Source organism: Anomaloglossus baeobatrachus, chromosome 4, assembly GCF_048569485.1.
Source record: "Anomaloglossus baeobatrachus isolate aAnoBae1 chromosome 4, aAnoBae1.hap1, whole genome shotgun sequence".
NCBI lineage: Eukaryota > Metazoa > Chordata > Amphibia > Anura > Aromobatidae > Anomaloglossus > Anomaloglossus baeobatrachus.
Window position 1 is genome coordinate 644,016,380 of NC_134356.1, and position 26,649 is coordinate 644,043,028.

The window sequence follows — 26,649 nt, forward strand, 5'->3', positions numbered from 1 at the left end:
AAATTACTGTTTTAATAACTTGGCAGGGAGTACGGGGTATTCTCGGCAATACTTTAGTACTTTTCAATGTTATTTTAAAAACTCCATTTTGAGGACACGTATATTATAAAGCTGTGGGCGCTGCTACTGCTAGGATTGTATAGGACCATTGCCCAAAGCTTCTGGAACCAAAGCAAAATTTCACTGGGTTCCTTGAAGCTGAGGTTGTTGTGAATGTCAAACTATGTCACACGAGCACCGAGCGCCCCGTGCATAAACGATTAATATTCTATTGTTATAGGTAAGGAACAGAAGTAGCAGAGTTGAATTTATCAGTTTCGATCAGTAGTTAGGATTTAGAGGGGTTGTCCCCATACCGTCTTTCACTTATCCACAATATATGACCACTGGGATTCTGAAAGCTAAGGGCGGCATTACACGCAACGATTTATCGTACGATCGCATGAGCGATCGCACCCGCCCCCGTGCCCGTGTCGCACAAAGTCGTTAAACCCCCGTCACATGTACTTACCTCCCTAACGACGTCGCTGTGGGCGGCGAACATCCTCTTCCTCAAGGGGAGGGACGTTCGGCGTCACAGCGACGTCACACAGCGGCCGCTCAATAGAAGCGGAGGGGCGGAGATGACGTAACATCCCGCCCACCTCCTTCCTTCCTCATTGCCGGCGGGACGCAGGTAAGTTGTTGTTCGTCGTTCCCGGGGTGTCACACGGAGCGATGTGTGCTGCCACGGGAACGACGAACAACCTGCGCACAGAAGGAGGAACGGCATTATAGAAATGAACGACATGTCAACGAGCAACGATAAGGTGAGTATTTTTGCTCGTCAACAGTCGTTCGGAGGTGTCACACCGTACGACATCTCTAACGATGCTGGATGTGCGTCACGAATTCCATGACCCCGACGACATATCGCACGATATATCGTACCGTGTAACGCCACCTTAAGACTCCCACCAATCACAAGAACTAGGGTCTCAAATTTCCCTGTATGATTGTAGCAGACTGCCCCTGGAAAAAGCGCCTTTTTGCGAAACGATCGTTGGGGGACCCTCCTCCCACTCACTGCGACCATACACCATCATAGGTAACTATTGGAACGTCTGCTGGTTTATAATGTACCATCCCTAAGACCTTTCTTTATTCTCCTGGCTTTATACTTTCACCACATGATTAATCTTTAGTGGCTTTTTGACCTGGCTGGTATATTTTTTCATGGGAATTGGATATTTAATTATATTACAGATATACACTCATCTTTGTGTATGTCTACCCCCAGCTATATACTCTTAACCTCAATCCACCAGGTTCCCCTCTTATTGTCATGTTTTATATATGGTGTCTCATATTAACCTAAAAGATGCCATTTGACCTTACACTATATTGAATTGCTTATATAGTTAGCCAGGAACACCTGTACCAGCTTCCCCCCCTTTTTTCTACCATTTATATCTATAGGAGGTCGTGCTGTTCTGGGAGGGGTGCCCTTACCCTCTAGCCCTCTCTTTGTGCAGTCTATTCTGCAATTTTTTGCTCCCATTGTCCTTATATCTGGTTTTAGCATCCAATTGTTTGTTACTATTTACATCTAATAAATTAATAAAATGTTTAACATTTCACCCTCTATTTTTTGGTTTTGTTCTTCTTTTTCAACTTCTCACACCTAGTCTGAAAGGCATTTCCTGGAATAGCCCTTTAAGAGGAGGGCGCGCGGCGCATCTTAGGTGCACTCCCGGGAATCCTGCGAGGCATTGTACAGGGTCCGTGAGGTGAAGGAGGCAAAACACGTGGAAGGCCGAGGGAGTGCGGGAGAGGATGCAACCCAGCCAGGGTGGTGAGTACCGTAAGTCAGCGTTTCTACAAAGACGTCAGCGCTACACATACTTAACACATACCTAACAATTCTATTGGGGGGGGGGGGTCAAGCCACTTAATTTTTGACAAGGAATGCCCCTGACCCCCCCTGTAATGACCTCAGATCACCCAAAATTGCCCATTTTGCACAAGGATTACATAAAACACATTACATTTTGGCCTAGAATGTCCTGAAATTGTCAGGATAGTGTCTGAAAAGACCGGAGAAATGAAGACTGAAAAGGGGAAGAAGATAGAAGAGAAGACTGGAGAGGTGAAGTGACTCGCCCACCCCAGGGCTATGGGACACCCGGTGCCGGGCCGGACTAGTCCGGTGGTAGTCAGTGGTGGCTGGGCCCAGCTCCGTGGCCCTGGTGGGTGTCAGTAGAATATGTGGCTTGATGAATAAAGTTTGTGTTCGTGACGCCACCTGTGGTCTGCGGCTATTAAGCCGCCGCTGCTGTGTGAGGCCTCCGGGGTGATGTTATAGCAGCAATGGTGGTACTGCTCCCCACAGGTGGAGCGGAGCCCCGGGGACACTGTTAGTGCTCGTGGAAGTCTATGGGGTTGTGTGGCTAACACGGTGCAGGGCCGACAGGCAATGAAAGAACCAGGCACAAACAACAGTCTCTTTACCTTTTCCTCTTTTACTTTGAAAACAGTCCAGTCCTGGGAGACCGTTACAGGTGGTGATGAGGATCCGGTCGGCCTGGAAGTACTTGGGGTGATCTTTCTGGCCAGCTGAGTATGAGGCCTACTCCTGTACTTTTCTTTGTTATGATAGGACCCTGCTTCTCTGAATCCAGCAATGGCCCTCTTTGCTGCTGGGACTGATGGTACGTCCCTTCCCCTCTGTAGCAGGCTGCGCAGACCCTCTCTCTGGTGCTTCTCTGCTGGAGTCCACACCGGGCCTTGATGATGCAGCTGTACCTTTGGGATGTTTTTGGGCCAGGTGCTTGCAGCTCTCCTGCCCTTCGGATTCGGCTACCAGGGAATATGTTTAAGCCCTGGTGGCCACAGACTCCGATGTCCGAGTCTCTCCGCTGCCTCTCAGCTACTCCTGCTTCCCTGGGCCAAGCTGCTCTAGCTCTAGGCCCCAGATCCACAGGACAGCTCACTCTGCGTCTGTTCACTTCTACTGCTCTCTACAGACTGAACACTACTTCCTCCCTCAGATCAGACTTAAGGGATCCTCCCTGGAATCCCAGGTTCAGAGCTCCCCCTGCTGGCCGGAGGGAGAACTGCGTTGGATGTTAAACTTGCTTGCCAATGGACCTCCCAATTACTTCCAGGCTCAGCATTAACCCTTTGGGAGGGCAATGCTGTTGTGGCGACCAGGCCCTGGGGCGCCACACTCCCCCTTAGTTAAATTCAGTACTCCCGGACTGTGGAAACAAACATAACATGTTACAACATTTCATCCCATTATGGGAGGCGCATTACTTAAACGTTACAAACTTAAACACTACTATAAGAGTCCAGTGTGGCTCCCTGCCGGGTGTCCATTACACTGCTCCATGGGGGACCCGCCGCGATCAAACCCCCAACGTAGGGTCTGGGCGTGCGTCAGAGCATTGATGACCCCACTTTAATGGTTACTTCTTTGTACCCAATTTGAGGTAAGGGCTGACCATTACTGGCCACAATTGTTAAATCATCATCTGGGCCATGGTCAATGTCTGAATCAGCCCAATATGTTTTGTACAGTTTATAGGGGATGGTGGTTACCTGGGACCCCGTATCCAGGAGGGCATTCAAAGGGATCCCATCCAGCACAATAGGAAGGACCGGTTGTCCTCCCACATACTTGCTGCGGCTGGGGGTTGAGCCGGGCTTCCTTACACCTGGGGGTCGGCTCCTGGCCCCAGGCTCGGCCTATTTAAAGGACAGTGTCGTGCAATGTGGCCCGCCTGGCTGCAGCGGCGGCAGATCGGTTGTCCCGTTGAATCATACCGGTCTGTGTCTCTGCCTCGGGTCGGCGGAATCCTCCTCTGTCGCATCCATGGGACGTCATCTGGGCTGGAGGCCAACTCGATTCTTGCAGGTGATGGGGTCACTTGTAGAGACTGCACCGTCTTGGCAAGGGCAGCTACAGTCTTGGTCAGCTCCCGGACCTGCTGTCTGAGCTGTGCAGTGGGATCCTTTTCCAGGGACTGCGCCTCGGCCCCTGCAGCAGCTTGTGTTGCAGGCACCACCCCGGGGTACGTGATAGCAAGAGGCCGGAGGGATACTGGGTCATTCGGTGTAGATTCTCTCAGTACCCGGTTGGCCTGGTCCTTAAACTTTGCAAAGTCCAAAGCAGGGTTCTGCAGGACCATGATACGCAGCTGGGTCCTGTGGGCATCTGACAGGAGCCCCTCTATGAACTGCTCAGTTAGGAGTTTGTGTTCTTCACGTACACTGTCTGGGTCCACCTGTTTAACTGCTTTCAGGGCCTCCTGCAAGTTTAAGGCATAGTCCCTTATGCTGTCTGTGGCCCGTTGTTTGCACCCAAAGAATCTCATCTTTATTTCTGCTGCGGTGCGGGTGTCAAAAGTACTCTTTAGCTTGGCCAGTATCTGGGTTGCTGTCCCTTTATCTGTATCAGGCCAGGACTTCACTTCACGCTGGGCCGCGCCGGCTAGCTGCCCCATTAGTATGCCCACCTTCTGGCTCTCAGTCAGAGGATACACCCGGAACAAGCTGTGCAGACTTTCTCTGAAGTCGCTCAAGGTATGGGACTCCCCGGAGTACTGCGGCAGCCACTCCGCTCCCGGGATGTACGGCATTGTGATCGGCATTACCGGCGCTACAGCGGGGGCTGGGGCGACGGCGACTGGGATTGCTTCGGCCGGTGCTGCGGCGCCTCGGGCTATGGCAGCCACCTGCTCTCCCTCTGAGTCGGACATCTTCCTCCCCCTTAGTGAACCTTACCAGGCTCCGTTCACTTTTCAAATTCCCTTCTGGGTCGCGCGGGGTTAACAGCGCTCTGCTCTGATGGCGCGCTCCCTTCGCGCTCTTTGTCAGGCACGCCCCCCTTCTTCCTGCGCTCAGCGGGGCTAATGGCGGTGGCAGTTTGCAAACAGTAACACAGTCTTTTAAGCACAGTTTCTGCAGGCGCACAGTACCCGGTGGGACCGGGCACGAAATCCTGTTCGTGACGCCAAGATTGACTCGCCCACCCCAGGGCTATGGGACACCCGGTGCCGGGCCGGACTAGTCCGGTGGTAGTCAGTGGTTGCTGGGCCCAGCTCCGTGGCCCTGGTGGGTGTCAGTAGAATATGTGGCTTGATGAATAAGGTTTGTGTTCGTGACGCCACCTGTGGTCTGCGGCTATTAAGCCGCCGCTGCTGTGTGAGGCCTCCGGGGTGATGTTATAGCAGCAATGGTGGTACTGCTCCCCACAGGTGGAGCGGAGCCCCGGGGACACTGTTAGTGCTCGTGAAAGTCTATGGGGTTGTGTGGCTAACACGGTGCAGGGCCGACAGGCAATGAAAGAACCAGGCACAAACAACAGTCTCTTTACCTTTTCCTCTTTTACTTTGAAAACAGTCCAGTCCTGGGAAACCGTTACAGGTGGTGATGAGGATCCGGTCGGCCTGGAAGTACTTGGGGTGATCTTTCTGGCCAGCTGAGTATGAGGCCTACTCCTGTACTTTTCTTTGTTATGATAGGACCCTGCTTCTCTGAATCCAGCAATGGCCCTCTTTGCTGCTGGGACTGATGGTACGTCCCTTCCCCTCTGTAGCAGGCTGCGCAGACCCTCTCTCTGGTGCTTCTCTGCTGGAGTCCACACCGGGCCTTGATGATGCAGCTGTACCTTTGGGATGTTTTTGGGCCAGGTGCTTGCAGTTCTCCTGCCCTTCGGATTCGGCTACCAGGGAATATGTTTAAGCCCTGGTGGCCACAGACTCCGATGTCCGAGTCTCTCCGCTGCCTCTCAGCTACTCCTGCTTCCCTGGGCCAAGCTGCTCTAGCTCTAGGCCCCAGATCCACAGGACAGCTCACTCTGCGTCTGTTCACTTCTACTGCTCTCTACAGACTGAACACTACTTCCTCCCTCAGATCAGACTTAAGGGATGCTCCCTGGAATCCCAGGTTCAGAGCTCCCCCTGCTGGCCGGAGGGAGAACTGCGTTGGATGTTAAACTTGCTGGCCAATGGACCTCCCAATTACCTCCAGGCTCAGCATTAACCCTTTGGGAGGGCAATGCTGTTGTGGCGACCAGGCCCTGGGGCGCCACAGAAGACAGAAGAGAAAATGGAAGAAGAGAGGATTGAAGGTGAGAAGACCGATCAGAAACGAAGGCAGGACTGGGCGGAGAGCTGTTGTGGCAGGACAGATGAGGACAGTTGAGTATCAGCTTTCATTTTTTTAGCCTCTTGCAGAATAACAAAAAAATTGTGTAAACTGAATCCCGAAAAATTTGGATCCTTGTGAATCAAATTATGTACAATGCTCGATACTCCTGGTATCATGCTGCACTGTAGGCACGGATCTATGGAGCCTAATGGAAAATAAAGATGCATTGATACGTCTCGTGATATCCTGTTGCCACAAGACAAGACTGGATTTCTAATAAATTAATACCCAGATGCTAGAGATGAATCATTTAAGTGGTCACTGTCAAATACATTGAATTTTTACCGCTTTTGTAGCCCACAATAATGCACCGACGCTGCCAAGTGAGGACACAGCCTTAGATATAGGAATTCTGGTTTTGGGGTAGGCTGAAGTGGCTACCAGACTTTTCTGGCGCTACTTGTCTAGAGATAAACAACAGGATTAGTAAGGACTATATTGTTGTTGATTTCTCTACTGCAGGCCATGATGTTGCATTATCTGGTATCTTGAGATCTTCCAAAGATTTTGTCTCTTCTTTCCTCCGGGCATTATGTTCAGAGGAATCAGCTCATTACATAACGGTTTCCTGCTGATTAAGATTCCTGGGAAGGAAGAAAACTGTAGAGACCAGCAATACAAGAACCGCACGTTGTTTAGAAGGGTTATGTGTTGATCGTGAAGAGGGGGGTCCGTGCTCTAGTAGTGAGGCTCAGCTCCCATATACATAAATAGGAGCTGGGCTGCAGTATCTGGAGGTTGACACAGCCCTCCACCTGTGACTGCAAATTGCTCCAATTCCCCTATCCCTTCTACCACCATTTTTAAGCGCCGGATTTTGGTCCCCCTAGACTTTTATGGGACTGGCGTTCCACCAGATATCCATTCTGGGCCGAAAACAGAATTTTTTTTTTTAATCCGATTAGGTCCACCAGTCCCGGTTATGTTTGAGTCTGCCCAGCGCTAACCCTAAGGGGCACTTTGCACACTACGACATTGCAAGCCGATTCTGCGATGCCGAGCGCGATAGTCCCCGCCCCCGTCGCAGCTGCGATATCCTGTGATAGCTGGCGTAGCGAACATTATCGCTATGGCAGCTTCACACGCACTTACCTGCCCTGCGACGTCGCTCTGGCCGGCGACCCGCCTCCTCATTAAGGGGGCGGGTCGTGCGGCGTCATAGCGACGTCACACGGCAGGCGGCCAATAGAAGCGGAGGGGCGGAGATGAGCGGGACGTAAACATCCCGCCCACCTCCTTCCTTCCGCATAGCCGGCGTGAGCCGCAGGACGCAGGTAAGGAGATGTTCCTCGTTCCTGCGGCTTCATACACAGCGATGTGTGCTGCCGCAGGAACAAGGAACAACATCGTAACATCGGTCCTTCCGAAATTATGGAAATGACACTACACCGATGATATAATTTGGACGCTTTTGCGCTCGTTAATCGTATCAAAAAGAATTTACACACTATGATATCGACAGCGACGCCGGATGTGCGTCACTTTCGATTTGACCCCACCGATATCGCACGTGCGATGTCGTAGTGTGCAAAGCCCGCCTAACCCCCTGCCTCTACAGCAAATTTTGAGCTTAACCTTTGCATCTTCCCACCTTCTCCCCCAACAGAATTAACTTTTATTTTTCTTTCGGCAAATTGATACGAGACCTTATTTTTTTTTTTACCCCGGCCAATTTACCATATAATAAACTGAGAATTGAGGGATAAAATGCTAAAAAAAAAATGCAATAACACTGTGATTTTTTGATCTTTGTATGGTAAAAACATCCTGGCAATATAATTCTTCAGATCAACAAAATTACAAAGTTGTATAGTGGGGGGGGTTTCTTGGTGGTTTTTTTTAAGGGATAAAAAAAAAATCATAAATTTGTAAAAAAAAATAAAAAATTCTATTTTTTTTTTTTTGTAAGGTGTGGTGACCAAAAATTCCCTGCAATTCCAAGTTTGTTTCTTTTCTTTACAGCGTTTATCGATCAGTTTGATAAATTATATGTTTTTATAGGACGAATTTTACAAATGCAGCAAAACCGCATAAAGTTTTTTTTTTTATTAGACCTATTTTTAATTGGGGGAAAGGGCTCAGATTTAAAAAAAAAAACAAAAAAAACCCCCAAAATAAAATATAAAAATAAATGATATAAAATATATATATATATATATATAATCTATACGATATATATACATACATATATATATATATATATATATATATATATATATATCAATCATATAAACTATATATATATATATATAAACAGTGTGTGTGTACATATATATATATATATATATATAGTTTATATGATTATATATATATATACAATTATAATATATATATATATATATATATATATATATATATATATATATATATATATATATATTTATACACACAGTATATATGGTATATTTTTCTGTTTAATTTTTTTTTAGACCTCCAGACTCTTGAACCTTTGTCAAGTCTCTGAGACATGCACATGCTGCCATCTTTTATGGAGGGGCATGAATAATATTCTCCGTTTTAGGCTTGCCCAGGGAACATACATCTCAGCAGAGGGAGGTAGACACGAGGCATCTCAGCTGATTGATTTGCACCAGTCATAAACAGAAAATCCACTTTGTGCAATCCCTTTTCTAATAAAGATGTCATTGATCATCAGATGCTTGGATCCCGTGGTGATCAATGGTAATCTGGGGGAAAATTTGTCAACTGTTCAACTGTCCAACAGCGCCATCACAGGGGAAATGGAGAACTGCAAGGATTTCATTACAATGAATGTCCTGTCATAGTCATGGAGAGACAGGTCAGGTCGTCCTTCCGGTACGGGACATACTCATTGTAGCTACTTTCTCCTCTGCCTAAATGAGGAACCTGAATAGGGTGACCTCTATTTATTAAAGGTCAATGGTAATCTGTCAGTAGATTTTTGCCATGTAGTTGTCACATAGATAAGAAAGTAATGTAGGGGCTGATACACTGATTTAATGGATGTGCCACTTATTAGTCTGCGTGCTGTTGTTTCAATACAATGAGTGTTTTATTAGCAGGACATTATCACTATCTGGACTGGTGCCTGCATGCCTCCTGGTCCTACTGTTGGGGGAGACCGCTAAGGGGTCTTCAGGGTCACAGAGAAGGATTCCAAATCAAATCTGCGCAGATGTATGTATGAGGAAAAATGACCACACAGAGACGTGTCTCTATCCGGGAGAAGCTCAGTGCTCTTCTAACCCGTATATTGTAAAACAATCACAGTTATACAATTCAACATTTGACCTTGAGACAGGAACAAGGAGTAAAGATACAGATAATTATGCAACGACATCTATGCTTTAATTATATACACACACACAGATTATCTTATTATATCTGGAAAAACAGCCTACAGCCCAGGCCTCACCCCCACACTACCAGGCCCATTCCTCTGATTAGCAGCTCACTGTCAATATACAATGTACATAGAAAGCTGTGGTGTGGGTGGGATTAGCTTTTTGAGCTACATGGAAAATCTCCGATTGCATCACAACTTCTGCACTCAGCAAACTAAGTGACACATCACTGGAATCAGGGTCTCTTTCTCTATATTATGCTGCTCTCAGATTACATAGCAAAAATCTGCTGACAGATTCCTTTTTCCTAAAATGATAAGATAACCCCTTATGCATCTGATAAGGTTTACCCTTTATAGGATCGCCTCTTTGATCCTGATACTACATGTTCTTGCCCTTCTGTGTTTATGATTTGTAATCCAAATTTTTAAAGGGGTTTTCTACTTTTAGGAAAGTGGACCTCAAATGCTCTTAAAGAAAACTACAAATAATAAACATGTTATTAATGTTTAATGTATGTAAAAAAAGCCCTCTCTAAGCCCGCCGGGGTGAGCTGTAGGCTCCGGACCTCCAGAGGTTACCTTGGGGTTCCCTGAGTGGCCCTAGCACTGATACCACGTCCTCTCACTTTGAACCCACTTCTCGATTAACCCTTCTCCGGAGCGCCCTAGCCCTGTCACCTGACAGCTCTGAGGGGTCGCATGGATGGATTTTATGGTCAATGGACAACAAAGCAAAACAGTTTTCTTACTTCTAAAGGGGGGAGGGTAGTCACAGAAGTTAGATCTCTGCCAGATATGGTTGGCATAGCCTGGCAATATGGCACCAGCGTCATAAATAGGACATCCCCTTTAAGCATCCTATACGTCGCCTTTAAAGGGGATTGTCCACTGTTGTAGAAATATTTATCTATCTATCTATCTATCTATCTATCTATCTATATATATATATATATATATATATATATACATACATATATTTGGGGCTAAACATCATTCTTCTAATTGGATTTAATTAATAATTTTTTACTTTTTCGCTCCTATAACCTCTGTGTTGTTGTGTCTATTGCTGGCTGTAGAATGAGTTAACAGAGAATCCATCAGTGAGCTCGATCTGGTGTTCTTGTAGAGAGCTTGGGCATCTTTTATCTGTTTTTTTGTTTTTTTCGGGTGCCTCTTAGCTGATTTATGAACCTTGACCATATCATAGTGGAATACGCATGGAGACAAAAAGCCAGTAAAAGTTTTAATAATAATAATAATAATAATAATAACAATAATAATAATTATTATTAATGTTATTATTAATGTTGTTATTATTATAGTAATTATAATTAATATTATACCATTAATAATAACATTAATAATAATAATAATGATAATAATAATAATTATAATAATAACATTAATAATAATAATAATAATAACCATATTAATTATTATAATATTAATAATAATATTAATATTAATAATAATAATAATAATAATAATAATAATAATAATAATAATAATAATAATAATATTTATTTACCCAACTAAAAAAAATAATAAATTTAGCCCCAAATTCATGCATTCAAGTATAAATAAAAAAAGTTCCACAAAAGTACACAATCCCTTTTAATGCTGATGGTTTCTCAGATCACACCCTTTGGAAAAATGCAGATTTCCAGCATTGTAAATTGTGCCAGTGTGAATACGGGCATAAAACAGCTGCTATGTTGGCACCAAATTACAGGACAGATGTGTAATGGCTGTATTCTGTGGGCAGCAGTTACTATGGGGTCGTTTACTATCCGAAAAGTCCCCGCTGTGCAGTGTCTACACCCTGGTATTGAATCCCGGTGACGCGTGCCCCTGCTCGGCTGGTACATGATGTCAGGACAGTGCAGGGTGGTGCGAGTCGCCCCTTCTTCTGCATTGCAGTCCTGCAGCACGGTGGGAACGCCCTGGATTTAACTCCCGGCTCCCTGGAATCAGCAGGCAGGAATATGATCTCTGGGATATAGAGACGAGTGCGTATTAGGAGGTCGTGGCACGTACACAGCAGTGCGCGAAATAATAGGCAGAAGATCCGAGCGAGTGGGAAGACGTGAAGGTCAGAAAGCGCAGACGTCAGCAGAAACCTTCTACCTGCAGGAATTAACCAAAAAGGCAAACACGGAAATAAATAAAAGATGAATACATGACACTTGGGTTTCCAAGGCATTAAATGATCCTGCCGTTTTGTGTACACAGCTCCTATGCAGACCAATGTGTGTCCAGAAATATGCACTAAAAATGAATTCTCTTACCCTATAGGGGCAGTGGTAATGTGAGTGGTCGAGTCAGTCTTGTTACTACCGTACTACAACCCCTGGCAAAAATGATGGACTCACCTGGCTCTGAGGATGTTCATTCAGTTGTTTACCTTTGTTTAAAAAAAGCAGATCCTAGACATGGCACAAAAAGTAAAGTCATTTCAAATGGCAACTTTCTGGCTTTAAGAAACACTAAAAAATCATGAAAACATAATGTGCAGCCAGTAACGGTTACTTTTCAAGACCAAACAGAGGAAAAATTATGGAATCACCCTGTAAATTTTCATTCCCACAACTAACACCTGCATTAAATAAGATCTGCTCGTTGTCTGTATCTAAAAAGGAGTGATCACACCTTGGAGAGCTGTTGTACCAAGTGGACTGACATTAATCATGGCTCCAACACGAGAGATGTCAATTGAAACAAAGGAGAGGATTATCAAACTCTTAAAAGAGGGTAAATCATTACGGAATGTTGCAAAAGATGTTGGTTGTTCACAGTCAGCTGTGTCTAAAATCTGGACCAAATACAAACAACATGGGAAGGCTGTTAAAGGAAAACATACTGGAAAACCAAGGAAGACATCAAAGCGTCAAGACAGGAAACTTAAAGCAATATGTCTCCAAAACAAGAAATGTACAGCAAAACAAATGAGGAACGAATGGGAGGAAACTGGAGTCAATGTCTGTGACCGAACTGTAAGAAACCGCCTAAAGGAAATGGGATTTACATATAGAAAATTTAAACAATAAACAGATGACTGCCTGAAGAGTTTTTCATGATTCCATCATTTTTTCCTCAGAATTGAGTGATTCCATAATTTTTGCCAGGGGTTGTATAAGTCTGCGTAAGTGCTGTATACACAAAACGGTAGTCTATTATTAATCAGAACCATTTACAGACTTGCTCCATTAGTTACTTCACATGGCTTGGATAAGGACTCGCTCACACGGGTCGAGAGTCATCAGAGTTTCATCAGCTTTTCTCGGATGAAGAAAAAACTGGTGCCAGTGCGAGAGCCAGCCCACCCCACCCAGCACCACACTTTCAACTATATCAGTATCATGGATGCCAATACAGTTGAAAGCAATGATGGCATTGGGAGCCGTCCACTCTTTCCTCCATCATCCTCCTTGTGTGTCTGAGCTCTGGCGTCCCAGTGCAGGTGTCGCAATGACGTCACTACATCACACTCGCTATAACGAGCCGCGGAGACTGGATCAGGGGGGAAAAAGATGAGTATTCATTCATATTAATGAGGGTCATTATACTATATGGAGGGCTATGTGGGGCCATTATACTGTATGGAGAGCTCTGTGGGCCCATTATTCTGTATGGAGGGCTATGTGGGGTCCATTATTCTGTATGGAGTACTATGTCGGGCACATTATTCTGTATGGAGGGCTATGTGGGGTCCATTATTCTGTATGGAGGACTATGTGGGGCCCATTATTCTGTATGGAGGGCTATGTGGTGCCCATTATTCTGTATAGAGGACTATGTCGGGCACATTATTCTGTATGGAGGGCTATGTGGGGTCCATTATACTGTATGGAGGACTATGTGGGGCCCATTATTCTGTATGGAGGGCTATGTGGTGCCCATTATTCTGTATGGAGGACTATGTCGGGCACATTATTCTGTATGGAGGGCTATGTGGGGTCCATTATACTGTATGGAGGACTATGTGGGGTCCATTATTCTGTATGGAGGGCTATGTGGGGTCCATTATTCTGTATGGAGGGCTATGTGGTGCCCATTATTCCATATGGGGTGCTATGTCGGGCACATTATTCTGTATGGAGGGCTATGTGGGGTCCATTATTCTGTATGGAGGGCTATGTGGGGCTCATTATACTGTAAGAAGGGCTATGTGGGACCCATTATTCTGTATGGAGGGCTATGTGGGGCGCAATATTGTGTATGAAGGACTATATGGGGTCCATTATTCTGTATGCAGGGCTATGTCGGATCCGTTATTGTGTATGGAGGACTGTATGGCGGCAATTATACAGCTTGCAGAGCTATGTGAAGGCCATTATTTGTTTGGAGGGCTATACTACTTTATAAGGGCAATAGAAAGGGTATCTTAATGCATGGGAACACTATTGAGGTTCAATAGAAGGAAAATTACTTTTTAAGGGCTGCAACATGGTGAGATATGCTTTTTTTGTGAACCCGAGGAATATTATTTTTTGGTGGGGGGGCAATTAGGACCTTTGCCCTGGAGCCCCATAATTTCTATGTATGCCCCTAAAAATACTATTAACCGCCTAACAACCTTGGATGTATACAGTATATACGTCCAAGGTCGCCTCCCCGTAGTTACCACGGGCCCTGGCGGCTAGCCCGTGATAATCTCCGCACATGTCTGCTGATCCGATCACCAGACATGTGCGGTTAACAGGCGCAGGTGGATCAGAGAGTCACTCGTGCCTGCTAACTGCGTAGATCACGCTTTCAAGACCTGACAGTGCAATTTAAATGGCCGCAGCAGGGATTGTACCATTCCCCAACGCCATTGGGGCGCCATATTAGTGCGGTGTGAGCTGATAACCCCTGACGCTACCATGACTCGCTTCCTGTGAGAGGCGACAAAGCGGAAACAGGAAAAATATGAAGCAGTGCGAGAATTCAGCCAAAATAAAAATAATTCAATCTTTACTGAAACAGAAGTAGAAAGTGTATATATAAAAAAAAGGGGGAGTAAACACTATTCTTCTTTTCACCCTAATATATTCACTTTTTGGCTTATGGGTGGCGTGCAATTGTTTCCATACATTAGTTTTTGACAATCATGTAGCGTACGGCTTTTTCTATTATTATGTTTTCTTTTGTGGCCCTCTAGTGGTCACTTACTATACTGCATTTGCAGAGAAGACTCAGAGGGATATATATATATATATATATATATAAAAGTAGGTGGACAGTATGTGTAATAGGGTTATCAAACATGGTGTAAAGTGAAACTGACTCAGTTGCCCTTAGCAACCAATCAGATTCCACCTTTCATTTTCCAAAGAGTCTGTGAAGAATGAAAAGTGGAATCTGATTGGTTGCTAAGGGCAACTGAGTCAGTTTCACTTTACACCATGTTTGATAACCCTATCACACATACTGTCCACCTACTTTTGGACCACCCTATATATATATATATATATATATATATATATATATATATATATATATATGTATATATATATATATATATATATATATACGCTCTTTGATTTTTGCGTGGGGGCTTTACACTTGTTAAAGCATGATTTTATTTGTGTCTCAGTGTTTTTTTTTTATATCTGGGCAATTTTTCTGTTGAGGGGTTAATTTCATAGTGTTTTTTTTCCACTTTTGGAATATGTTTTATATTTCTGTTTCAATAAAATTGAATTACATTTATTTTGGCTCATTATTCTTCCTGTTTTATAGGTATTTTTGATTCTCATATGTTAGTCTTATTTATATTAGGCCACTTATAGTTTTTTTTTTTGCTTGGAACTGCCAACACTTTGTACTTGTAAGTGCTGGCAAACACTTCAGCAGCACTTCCTTCACACAGATACAATCTCATTGAGGACAATTAATTAATAAGTTGCAATATTTTTGTGCAACTCAGAAGTTGAACAAAAATATTGCTGTATTTGGCAATGTGCGTTGGATGGGTGGGATATGGGCAGGACAGGGTGTGGCTAAGTTCATGATACATTAAGTGACTTCACAAAAATACACCATCTCCTAAAATGTACTCCAGTTCCATTACATTTCTGAAGGTGATGCACACCTGGTAACAGATGTGCCCATTAGTCTCCTTTCACAGTGCATCATCCACAGTGCTGGTCACGGCCTCTTTCTCTCAGTCCCCTCTCTTGACAGCGCTCTAATTTGCACAATTGCGACTTACTTGCTGAGTTGCCGCATCACAGTTCCTCACACTCAGGCTCATGCATGTCTCTGACTCTGATGCAGTAATGCTGTCCCTCTCTCTATTATGATGGCTCTCTCATGCAGGAGGGCTTATCTCTTCCTTCCTGCGATGACTGAAGTACAGGAAGGAGGGTCTCATATACTCCACTCGAGCTCCAAATAGTTCCCTCAACTGGGAAGCACATTCATTACGTCAGATATTATTCCTGTTACTCAGTTGTGCCACTATCGTGGCATGCCAGACCAGGTGTCACGGGTGTGTCACACTTGACACAGTCATATAGTTTCTGGCTGTAGAAGGTTGCAGTATTTAGCTACACAAGCTGCTCTCTGACTTTTCCTTTTTCCCTGCTTGGGGTTTATCCCTTTCTCTTTAGGACCCTGTGGAGTTCCTCACCATTTCAGCTGTTAATCTTCATCACTTTCCTTTATTACCCCTTACTCTGTGCTGGTGATAGATCTATTACCCTTAACAAATCTTCATTGCAAGAAGTCAGCTTGGCTTCATCTGGAGAAATGTTGTTGCAGTTCCTCTCCCTGAGTCATCTGGAGATGTTATTTGTTTACTGTCCCCTGTGTTTTCCCAGTGTCTTTAGAGCTTAGTGGGGTGGACTAAGCGCTCATCCCATCCGTTAATTACCTAGGGCCTATTTCGGGGTCAACTAGGGTCAGGTATCCTGCTCGGCGCATAGGTGTGGAACCTACAGTGCCTACAAGTAGTATTCAACCCCCTGCAGATTTAGCAGGTTTACACATTCGGAATTAACTTGGCATTGTGACATTTGGACTGTAGATCAGCCTGGAAGTGTGAAATGCACTGCAGCAAAAAAGAATGTTATTTCTTTTTTTTTTTTAAAATTGTGAAAAGTTTATTCAGAGGGTCATTTATTATTCAACCCCTCAAACTACCAGAATTCTGTTTGGTTCCCCTAAAGTATTAAGAAGTACTTCAGGCACAAAGAACAATGAGCTTCACATGTTTGGATTAATTATCTCTTTTTCCAGCCTTTTCTGACTAATTAAGACCCTCCCCAAACTTGTGAACAGCACTCATACTTGGTCAACATGGGAAAGACAAAGGAGCATTCCAAGGCCATCAGAGACAAGATCGTGGAGGGTCACAAGGCTGGCAAGGGGTACAAAACCCTTTCCAAGGAGTTGGGCCTACTTGTCTCCACTGTTGGGAGCATCATCCGGAAGTGGAAGGCTTATGGAACTACTGTTAGCCTTCCACGGCCTGGACAGCCTTTGAAAGTTTCCACCCGTGCCGAGGCCAGGCTTGTCCGAAGAGTCAAGGCTAACCCAAGGACAACAAGGAAGGAGGTCCGGGAAGATCTCATGGCAGTGGGGACATTGGTTTCAGTCAATACCATAAGTAACGTACTCCACCGCAAAGGTCTCCGTTCCAGACGAGCCCGTAAGGTACCTTTACTTTCAAAGCGTCATGTCAAGGCTCGTCTACAGTTTGCTCATGATCACTTGGAGGACTCTGAGACAGACTGGTTCAAGGTTCTCTGGTCTGATGAGACCAAGATCGAGATCTTTGGTGCCAACCACACACGTGACGTTTGGAGACTGGATGGCACTGCATATGACCCCAAGAATACCATCCCTACAGTCAAGCATGGTGGTGGCAGCATCATGCTGTGGGGCTGTTTCTCAGCCAAGGGGCCTGGCCATCTGGTCCGCATCCATGGGCAGATGGATAGCACGGCCTACCTGGAGATTTTGGCCAAGAACCTCCGCGCCTCCATCAAGGATCTTAAGATGGGTCGTCATTTCATCTTCCAACAAGACAACGACCCAAAGCACACAGCCAAGAAAACCAAGGCCTGGTTCAAGAGGGAAAAAATCAAGGTGTTGCAGTGGCCTAGTCAGTCTCCTGACCTTAACCCAATTTAAAACTTGTGGAAGGAGCTCAAGATTAAAGTCCACATGAGACACCCAAAGAAGCTAGATAACTTGGAGAAGATCTGCATGGAGGAGTGGGCCAAGATAACTCCAGAGACCTGTGCCGGCCTGATCAGGTCTTATAAAAGACGATTATTAGCTGTAATTGCAAACAAGGGTTATTCCACAAAATATTAAACCTAGGGGTTGAATAAAAATTGACCCACACTTTTATGTTGAAAATTTATTAAAATTTAACTGAGCAACATAACTTGTTGGTTTGTAAGATTTATGCATCTGTTAATAAATCCTGCTCTTGTTTGAAGTTTGCAGGCTCTAACTTATTTGCATCTTATCAAACCTGCTAAATCTGCAGGGGGTTGAATACTACTTGTAGGCACTGTATCTAGGGTGCTGAGGGAAGCCAGGGCCTAGTGGTAGGCTTGTTCAGGGGTCACCATCTCCCCCTTTCCCTAGACACGGGTTCCCCTTCCCTTTCACCATGCGCTTGGTACTTCCCTGTACCTAGCGTGACACTAGGACTATTTCTCCTGCAAAATGTCTTAATGGCCACCACGTTAATCCCTCGCAGCATTTCACTGGCTCAGAGTCACCACACGGATACTATATGATAAGCTGATCTCAAGGGGTTTATAAAGATGACCACGTTCAGATTAAAGTCAAAACAAAGATCCATCAGCAGCTGCCGCCCTCCTCCCCGATGGTTTCCAGATAACAATATAATATAATTAAAAACTAAACAAAGTGGTAGAATCCACAAATTTGGGAATCGGTCCCAATATCCCAGGAGGCTGGAGGTATGAACCAACTTCAACTCTAGCTGTGTCCTCCTCATGTCACTGATAAAACCTAAATCTAATGCTGAAGTCATCAGATACCTACGCCACCATTCAGTCTTGGCAAGGACCGAAGGAGCTGCAAAGACCTTCAAATCATGTGACACTGGGGGCATTATGTATATCAAGAGCTGTGGGGGCATCATACTGAGTGAAGAATTGTGGGGGCATCATACCGAGTGAAGAATTGTGGGGGCATCATACTGTGTTGGGTGCTATGGGGGCATCATTTTGTACATGAGAGGGAAATGTGGGCTCACCATACTGTGTGTGGAACTATGAGGGGCATCATACTGTGTTGGGTGTTGTGGGGGGATCATATTGTGTATGGGGGGTAATGTGGAGCCATCATACTGTATGTGGAGGTATGTACTATTTGTGGGGGACACTGGTAGCATCATATTGTATTGTAGGGACATCATACTTTAAGGTGGGACGGTGGGAGAATGTAACATGGCAGGCATCATACTGTGTGAGAAGTACTGGGGGCATCATACTGTGTGCAGGGTTATGGGGGCATAATATTGTGTATGGGGGGTTATTTTGGGTCATCATATTGTGTTGGGTGCTACGAGGGCATCATATTGTGTATGAGGGGGAAATGTGGGGTCATCATACTGTGTGTGGGACCATGGGGGACATCATACTGTGTTGGGTGTTGTGGGGGCATCATATTGTATATGGGGGTAATGTGGTATAATCATACTGTGTGTAGATGGCTGTAGAGGTATCATACTGTATGTGAGAGACACTGGTAGCATCATATTGTGTGGGGGTATTGTAGGGACATCATACTTTAAGGTGGGACTGTGGGAGAATGTAAAATGGGAGGCTTTATACTGTGTGAGAGGTACTGGGGGCATCATACTGTGTGTAGGGTTGTGGGGGGCTTCATATTGTGTATGGGGTATTATTTCAGGTCATCATACTCTGTGTGGATGGCTGTAGAGGTATCATACTGTATATGGGGGACACTGGCAGCATCATATCTGTGGGAGGACTGCAGGGACATCATACTGTGAGGATAAGGTGGGGTCTTCATATTGTGTGTGGATGGATGTAGAGGTATAATACTGTATGTGGGGGGCACTAGTTGTTTTGTATTATGGGTGGGGGCACTGCAGGGACATTATACTTTAAGGCGGGACTGTGGGAGAATGTACTATGGGAGGCATCATACTATGTGAGTTGTACAGGAGGCATCATACTGTGTGTGGGGTTATGGGGGGCATCATACTGTGTGTGGATGGGTATGGAAGTATCATACTATTTGTAGGTGGCCTGTGTTTGTGTGACAATGGTGACATCATTTCTGTGGGCAGCAATGAGGGAATCATACTGTGTTAAGGCATGTAAGGACATCATACTACATGTGGGTGTAAACTGGGGGCACCATTCAGAGTTTAGGTAATGTGTTGTGAGGCCTTCTTACTGTGTGTGGGACACTGGTGGCATCATATTGTGTGTTGGGGCATCATACTTTAAGAAGGGACTGCTGAGGAATGCACTGTGTGGGAGACACTGGGGGAATCATTGTGTGTCGAGGAATCTATTGTGGGGGGCATCATAGTATGTGTGGGGGAATGTATTGTGGAAACATCATACTGTGTTTGGGGGTAGTGTGGGGACCATGAAAAGGATACTATACTGTGTGGGCATATAAAAAGGACAGGACAAGGTCAGGATACTGCCTTAGCATTAAATATGAATTGCTGCAGCAGATGAGGCATGTATCTGTCCCTCTTTCATATATTGCTAAGTTGGGAAGATCTAAGGGGTAATGTTTCTCCTTGGGGAGAGTGACATGTTTTTAGCATGGCTGGGTGAGGAGGCTAGTAAGCCATGTACTGCTCCTCTAGGAAATTAAATATGCAAATAGCTACCTTCAGAGAGGAAGAGAACTCTAGCACCCCCTATTGGAAGAAGCAGTACTAAAAGTCAGTATCAACCCTTTATCAAGCCCTGCTATATGACTTACGGAAAAAGCCAAAATCTCAATTTGCAGACATGATGTTTCAGGGTGTTGTCCCTCATCAGTACAAAGTATGAAATGTGACTTGGCTATATAAAAGGTATATGATTGGGATCTAAGGGGTAGCGTTTCTCCTTGTGGGAAGTGATATGTTTAGCATTCCTGGGTGGGGAAGGTTAAGAATCATTGGATGCTCCTCTGGGAAATTAAATATGCAAATGCCTAGACATGTCACTCTTCACAAGGAGAAATGTTACCTCTTAGATCCCAGTCATAAGCCTCTCATATAGCCAAATCAGATCTCATACCTTGCACTGATGAGGGGCACTACCCCAAAACATGTGTCTGCAGGTTGAGATTCTGGTTTGGCATTTATCCTAAGTTATATGATAAGGCTTGTTAAAGAATCCATATTGTCTGCAGGATTTTAATCCATGATTGCGTAGTGTGTTACTAACTGTAATCTTCGAGACTGTGGTCCCAGCCCTCTTGAAGTCATTGAGCAGGTCCTCCCATGTATCTCTAAGCTAATTGCTGACCTTCCTCAGAATTACCCTTACCTCACTAGGCGAGATCTTGCGTGGAGCCCGAGACGGAGTAAGGGGCACTTTGCACACTGTGACATCGCAGGTGCGATGTCGGTGGGGTCAAATTGAAAATGACGCACTTTCGGCATCGCATGCGACATCGCAGTGTGTAAAGGCTGGATGATACGATTAACGAGCGCAAAAGCGTCGTAATCGTATCATCGGTGCAGCGTCGGCGTAATCCATGATTACGCTGACGCGACGGTCCGATGTTGTTCCTCGCTCCTGCGGCAGCACACATCGCTGTGTGTGAAGTCGCAGGAGCGAGGAACGTCTCCTACCGGCCTCACTGCGGCTTCCGTAGGATATGCGGAAGGAAGGAGGTGGGCAGGATGTTGACATCCTGCTCATCTCCGCCCCTCCGCTCTGATTGGCCGCCTGCCGTGTGACGTCGCAGTGACGCCGCACGACCCGCCCCCTTAACAAGGAGGCGGGTCGCCGGCCACAGGGACGTCGCACGGCAGGTGAGTGTGTGTGTGAAGCTGGCGTAGCGATAACTTTCGCTACGCCAGCTATCACCACATATCGCTGCTGCGACGGGGGCGGGCACTATCGCACTCGGCATCGCAGCATCGGCCTGCGATGTCGCAGTGTGCAAAGTGCCCCTAAGATTGACAGTCATCTTGTGTTTCTTCCATTTTCTATTAATTGCACCAACAGTTGTTGCCTTCTCACCAAGCTGCTTGCCTATTGTTCTGTAGTCCTTCCCAGCTTTCTGCAGGTCTACAATATTGTCACTGGTGTCCTTACACAGCTTTTTGGTCTTGGCCATGGTGGAGAGGTTGGAGTGTCACTGATTGTGTGGACAGGTATCTTTTATACAGGTAACGAGGTCAAACAGGTGCAATTAATACAGGTAATGAGTGCAGGGTAGGAGAAAAAAATAACAGGTCTGTGAGAGACAGAATTCTTGCTGGATGGTCAGGGATCAAATACTTATTTCATGCAAGTTATTTAAAAATCATACAATGTGATTTTCTGAATTTTTTTTATTCTTTCTGTCACAGTTGAAGTTACCTACAATAAAAATTACAGACCTCCTCACTCTTTGTAGGTGGGAAAATGTACAAAATCGGCAGAGTATCAAATACTTATTTTCCCCTCTGTGTATAGGATGGGACAGCCAATTTAAAGTATTAAGAAACTGCAGTGCTGAAGTTGCTGGAAGTGACGGCCGATCCATCTTATTCGCAGCAGTTGACGCCTCCTTCTTGCTGATGGAAGTGTATAACTAAAGTTCTGCCAACCAGTGACAAACAAATCCTATTTCCCAATGTTCATTCTGAGCTGTCTCTGTAATAGGTTTTATATATTGACCATAAAGTGATTAGTGATGAGCGAGTACTAAAAAGCTCGGGTGCTCGAAGCTCGGGCCGAGCCTCCCAAGATACTCGTGTACTCGGCCCGAGCAACGAGCCCAATGTTATCCTATGGGAGACCCGAGTATTTTTGTGAAATGACCTCCCGGCAGCATGGAGAAACCCTAAAAATGTCACAAAAGTCTCAGAAGAGTGCTCAAATGACATGGCAACAGCATGGGGAAGACCCCTTGAAGCATTTATCACTCAAAAGTCACAGCTGTGAACAATTTTGTCCGCGTTTTACGCCATTTTTACGGACTCACCAGAAAACCTTCCAAAATGACCCCAAAATGATTTTTCATGGCGGAAATGTTAAGGGCACATACCCAATAGTGAGATAGATCTGGTGTATGTTACTTTTTGAGATCAATACATGAAAGATTTTACGTGAAAACATTGTGTGGCACTCCGATGTCCCTGAGAAGAGACGTACATGAAGGCCTCTTGAGTCTAATGTGCCCATTTTGAGGAAGTGAGTCTTTGTAGTATTTTCCTTTGCCAGGGCAGTCCTAAATTGTGAGGTTCACCAATGCCCCTGCATACAGACGTGCATGAGGGCCTCAAAACATTAAGTGTCCATTGTCAGGAAGTGGGTGTATTATAGTATAGCCCTTAGGCAGGGCAGCCAAAAATTGGGAGGCTCCACATTGTCCCTGGGTAGAGACGTGCATGATGGCCTTTAAACCTGAAGTGCCCATTGTAAGGAAGTGGGTCTATTTCAGTATAGCCCTTTGCCAGGGCAGCCAAAAATTGGGAGGCTCCACATTGTCCCTGGGTAGAGACGTGCATGAGGGCCTCAAAACATTAAGTGTCCATTGTCAGGAAGTGGGTGTATTATAGTATAGCCCTTAGGCAGGGCAGCCAAAAATTGGGAGGCTCCACATTGTCCCTGGGTAGAGACGTGCATGATGGCCTTTAAACCTGAAGTGCCCATTGTAAGGAAGTGGGTCTATTTCAGTATAGCCCTTTGCCAGGGCAGCCAAAAATTGGGAGGCTCCACATTGTCCCTGGGTAGAGACGTGCATGAGGGCCTCAAAACATTAAGTGTCCATTGTCAGGAAGTGGGTGTATTATAGTATAGCCCTTAGGCAGGGCAGCCAAAAATTGGGAGGCTCCACATTGTCCCTGGGTAGAGACGTGCATGATGGCCTTTAAACCTGAAGTGCCCATTGTAAGGAAGTGGGTCTATTTCAGTATAGCCCTTTGCCAGGGCAGCCAAAAATTGGGAGGCTCCACATTGTCCCTGGGTAGAGACGTGCATGAGGGCCTCAAAACATTAAGTGTCCATTGTCAGGAAGTGGGTGTATTATAGTATAGCCCTTAGGCAGGGCAGCCAAAAATTGGGAGGCTCCACATTGTCCCTGGGTAGAGACGTGCATGATGGCCTTTAAACCTGAAGTGCCCATTGTAAGGAAGTGGGTCTATTTCAGTATAGCCCTTTGCCAGGGCAGCCAAAAATTGGGAGGCTCCACATTGTCCCTGGGTAGAGACGTGCATGAGGGCCTCAAAACATTAAGTGTCCATTGTCAGGAAGTGGGTGTATTATAGTATAGCCCTTAGGCAGGGCAGCCAAAAATTGGGAGGCTCCACATTGTCCCTGGGTAGAGACGTGCATGATGGCCTTTAAACCTGAAGTGCCCATTGTAAGGAAGTGGGTCTATTTCAGTATAGCCCTTTGCCAGGGCAGCCAAAAATTGGGAGGCTCCACATTGTCCCTGGGTAGAGACGTGCATGAGGGCCTCAAAACATTAAGTGTCCATTGTCAGGAAGTGGGTGTATTATAGTATAGCCCTTAGGCAGGGCAGCCAAAAATTGGGAGGCTCCACATTGTCCCTGGGTAGAGACGTGCATGATGGCCTTTAAACCTGAAGTGCCCATTGTAAGGAAGTGGGTCTATTTCAGTATAGCCCTTTGCCAGGGCAGCCAAAAATTGGGAGGCTCCACATTGTCCCTGGGTAGAGACGTGCATGAGGGCCTCAAAACATTAAGTGTCCATTTTAAGGAAGTGGGTGTATTTCAGTATAGCCCTTAGGCAGGGCAGCCAAAAATTGGGAGGCTCCACGTTGTCCCTGGGTAGAGACGTGCATGAGGGCCTCAAAACATTGTTCCCATTGCAAAGGAGCGGGTCTCCTGTCGTTGTAATGTCCATTCTGCAAAGAATGGGCGAAAAAATTTACCACTGGGGGTATACCTGAAACAAAGACCTAACTATTGTAACGGTCATCATGATGGCGCATGAGGAGAAGGAGGAGCAGTCCAGCGATTATCCAAAGTCGAGAAGTGTACCCATGGGTGAGTGGAGGTACATGGCAAACTTTAAATTCCGCTCTCATTTGCTGGTGGTGTGGTGAAGTCTGGCCCAATCCAACCCTTGTTCATCTTTATCAGAGTCAGCCTGTCAGCATTTTCAGTTGACAGGCGGGTGCGTTTATCTGTAATGATTCCACCTGCGGCACTAAAAACACGCTCTGACAAAACGCTAGCAGCAGGGCAGGCCAGGACTTCCAAGGCGTAGAGAGCCAATTCATGCCACGTGTCCAGCTTGGATACCCAATAATTGTAAGGCACAGAGGAATGTCGGAGTACAGTTGTTCGATCTGCAAGGTACTCCTTCAGCATCTGGGCAAACTTAGGATTTCTTGTGGCACTACCCCGCACCTCAGGGGCTGTGGTACGTGAGGGGCTGAGAAAACTGTCCCACATCTTAAAGACTGTTCCCCTACCTCTGGCGGATTGGACTTGTGCCTCTCTCGGCTGTACGCCTCGGTTGTCCACTGATTCCTGACCTATGCCGCTAGCGTTTTGTGAGGGGAATGCTTTGCCTACTTCCGTGAGTATGGCCTTCCGAAACTGCTGCATTTTGGTTGACCTCTCATCCACGGGAATAAGAGACAAAAAGTTCTCCTTGTAGCGTGGGTCTAACAGTGTTACCAACCAGTAATGATTGTCGGCCAAGATGTTCTTAACGCGAGGGTCACGAGACAGGCAGCTTACCATAAAGTCAGCCATGTGCGCCAGACTCTTAACAGCCAGGACTTCAGTAGCCTGACCAACAAGATGACTGAACATGCTGTCCTCCTCCTCCTCCTCCTCCTCCTCCTCCTCATCTACCCTGTCCTCTGGCCAGCCACGCTGAATCGAGGATATGACTGGTGTGCATGTCATATCCTCAATTTGGCCGGAGAGTTGCTCCATGTCTTCATCCTCCTCCTCGTCATAGTCCTCCACTGCACGTTGTGATGAGACGAGGCTGGGCTGTGTGTTATCACCCACACCCACTACTGTTTCTTGCTGCAACTCATCGCGCTCCGCCTGCAATGCATCATGTTTGTTTTTCAAAAGGGACCGTTTTAGAAGGCAGAGTAGCGGTATGGTGACGCTAATAATGGCGTCATCACCACTCACCATCTTGGTGGAGTCCTCAAAGTTTTGGAGGATGGTACATAGGTCTGACATCCATCTCCACTCCTCAGGTGTTATGTGTGGAGTTTGACCCATTTCCCGACGGCTTAGGTGATGCAGGTACTCAACAACTGCCCTCTTCTGCTCACATATCCTGACCAACATGTGCAGAGTTGAATTCCAACGCGTGGGGACATCACACACCAGTCTGTGAGCCGGAAGATGCAAACGGCGCTGAAAGCCGGCAAGGCCGGCTGAAGCAGTAGGTGACTTTCGAAAATGTGCAGACAGGCGGCGAACTTTTACCAGCAGATCAGACAGCTCTGGGTATGACTTTATAAACCGCTGAACCACGAGGTTGAGCACATGGGCCACGCATGGAACATGTGTCAGCTGGCCTCGCCTCAAAGCCGCCACCAGGTTCCGGCCATTGTCACAAACGACCTTTCCTGGCTTTAGGTTCAGAGGTGTGAGCCAGTGATCTGCCTGCTGTTTCAGAGCTGTCCACAGCTCTTCTGCATTGTGGGGTTTGTCACCTATGCAGATTAGCTTCAGCACAGCCTGTTGCCGCTTCGCCGAGGCAGTGCTGCAGTGCTTCCAGCTTGTGACTGGTGTGGAGGGCACAGTGGATGAGGATGCGCAGGAGGAGGAGGAGGCTGAAGAGCATGACATTCCGGAGCTGTAGAGTGTGGGTGAAACACTGACTGAGGTAGGGCCTGCAAACCTTGGTGTGGGAAGGACGTGTTCCGTCCCTCGCTCAGACTGGGTCCCAGCTTCCACAATATTAACCCAGTGTGCCGTCAACGAGATGTAGCGGCCTTGCCCACAAGCACTTGTC

General features: G+C 46.0%; 1 long non-coding RNA gene across 1 annotated transcript in view; it reads left to right on the forward strand.

Annotated features, from left to right (window-relative positions):
• Window positions 1-22,370, forward strand: part of LOC142304257 (uncharacterized) — a 163,842-nt gene extending 141,472 nt beyond the window's left edge. Inside the window, exons 3-4 of the long non-coding RNA XR_012753079.1 lie at window positions 1,668-1,834; window positions 22,162-22,370. This is a non-coding gene — a long non-coding RNA (uncharacterized LOC142304257). The remainder of the gene's footprint in view (window positions 1-1,667; window positions 1,835-22,161) is intronic.
• Window positions 22,371-26,649: the final 4,279 nt, after the last annotated feature.